The sequence below is a fragment of the Apium graveolens genome, chromosome 10 (assembly GCF_009905375.1).
Source record: "Apium graveolens cultivar Ventura chromosome 10, ASM990537v1, whole genome shotgun sequence".
NCBI lineage: Eukaryota > Viridiplantae > Streptophyta > Magnoliopsida > Apiales > Apiaceae > Apium > Apium graveolens.
This window is the reverse complement of record NC_133656.1, coordinates 121588468-121590587: the sequence shown is the minus strand read 5'-3', so window position 1 is coordinate 121590587 and position 2120 is coordinate 121588468. Positions and strand designations below refer to the sequence as shown.

The 2120-nt window shown below is 37.6% G+C and overlaps 1 non-coding gene across 1 annotated transcript; it reads left to right on the top strand.

The window, feature by feature from the left end:
* The first annotated feature begins 1282 nt into the window (after positions 1 to 1282).
* LOC141694459 (small nucleolar RNA R71) lies at positions 1283 to 1388 on the top strand. Its single transcript, XR_012563764.1, has one exon. It is a non-coding gene; the product is annotated as a small nucleolar RNA R71 (small nucleolar RNA).
* Positions 1389 to 2120: the final 732 nt, after the last annotated feature.

Here is a 2120-nt window from a genome sequence, read left to right as displayed (position 1 = left end):
AAGCTTCCTGGATCTTTAAGTATAGGAGGAAGTTTCTGTTGCAGCAGAGCACTGCACTCTTCCGTTAGAGCAATGGTTTCCAACTTCTCAAGTTTTAGCTTCTGAGATAGAATACCATTCATGAACTTAGCATAGCTCGCCATTTGTTCTAAAGCTTCTGGAAAAGGTATGTTAATGTGCAACTTCTTGAAAACCTCCAAAAACTTGGTAAACTGCTTGTCAAACTTCTGCTTCTGAAGCCTTTTAGGATATGGAAGAGGCGGATACACTTGTTTATCACCTGTATTCAGCTTAGGAGTAGTGTTTTCAATAGCATTCTTCTTCGGTTCCGCTTCGCCACCCTTCTGTACAACCGAATCAGCCAAAATTTCATTTTCTGAAATTGGGGACAGCGTGGGCGTGCTGCTATAGGGCGCGGGCGCACTCTCCTTCTGAATTTTTTTCCAGATTTTGCTCTTTCTTGATTTTGAAGGCTAGCGACCTTTCCAGACCTCAAGGTGATTGCCTTAAGCTATTCTTTGACTTCCCTTTTTCCTAGATTAGCTTCTGTATCCCTCAGAAGAGTTCTTTGTGGTCGGTTCAATAAGGCATTAGTAATTTTTCCTATTTGATTCTCTAGAGCCTTGATCGAAACCGCTTAGCTTTTGAGACTCAACTCCTTCAATTCAGATTATTCATTCAAGGATGGACCGGCACCTCCGTGAGTTTACGGTTGCATCCCCTGTGGCTGAAATTGCTGCCTTGGCACAAACTGTTATTGAAAACCAAACGTATTGAATTGCTTTTTTCCAAACTGCTGGTATGGATATTGTGGCTATTGCATACCACCCTGATTATTGCTCTACCTGAAGTTATGATGGTTTTGGTTGTTAGGATGATAAGTAACATGAACAGGTTACTGTGACCTCTGAAAGTTGCTCACAAATTGAGCTAATTCACTAGATATAACATATTGCTCCATCAAATGCGATCCTGCACGAAGCTCACAAACACTAATTATTTGTTGAACACCATAGTTGGTCAGAGAATTGACCTGCATAGTCAACGCCTTTAGTTGTGTAGTATAGCCGTAGCTATATCCACCTCGAGAATTCCTGCTACCTTGCCTTGTGGTAGCCTCTGAGTTGGATTCTGATATTCATTCGCAACCATTATCTCAATTAGCTCATAAGCTTCCTCATAGCTCTTAGCCCATAATGCTCCACCTCATGCTGCATCAAACATAGGTTTGGATTATGCTCTAAAATTATTATAAAAGCAATTGATCACCCTCCAGTCAGGCATTTCATAATGAGGACACTTCCTAAGCATCTCCTTATAGCGTTCCAAGCTTCACATAAAGATTCACCCGATTGCTGCGCGAATTGAGTAAGAGCATTCATGATTGCAGTTGTCTTTGCCATAGGGATGAATTTAGTAAGGAATTTCTGAGAATGATCTTCCCAAGTCGCAATACAACCAGCTGGTAGAGAGTGTAACCAGCTCTTAGCTTTATCCCTCAGAGATAATGGGAAAAGTCTCAGCTTTGCAGCATCTTCAGAAACATTATTGAACTTGAAGTGTCGCAGATCTCGATGAAATCCCTAATGTGCATATTGGGATCTTCCGTTGGAGCACCCCCAAACTGGACTGAATTCTGCACCATCCACTACACCATAAATGGTCTATCGCAACATCCTAGTCATGAATGTTGCTAGATTATGTTACCTTAACTATACTAGTTTTAGCCTACTGGAACACTGTGATTTTGGTGTTACCTTAGCCGTAAACTTGGTGTTTCCTCAGATAAAAAGTGTTCAGCTTTGTAACATGCATAAACAATGTTGCCTTAGATTATTCACAAACAAATACAATTTTTTACACAAAAAGAAAAATTAAATATTATTTGAATTTAGAAATTTCTAATTTGTATGAAAGTAAATAATTCATTTATCTAAAAAGTAAGAGTTTTGAACCTAAGTGAATTTATAGTTTGAAATAGTGTAAATAAGATTTTGTTTTATTAATTTATGTATTAACTATTTTACGTTAAATTAAAATTTAAATATTAATTTTGAGTTCAGAATAAATAAATACATAAAAGTAATAAATATATTTTGACATAAATAAAATCTTGTTAA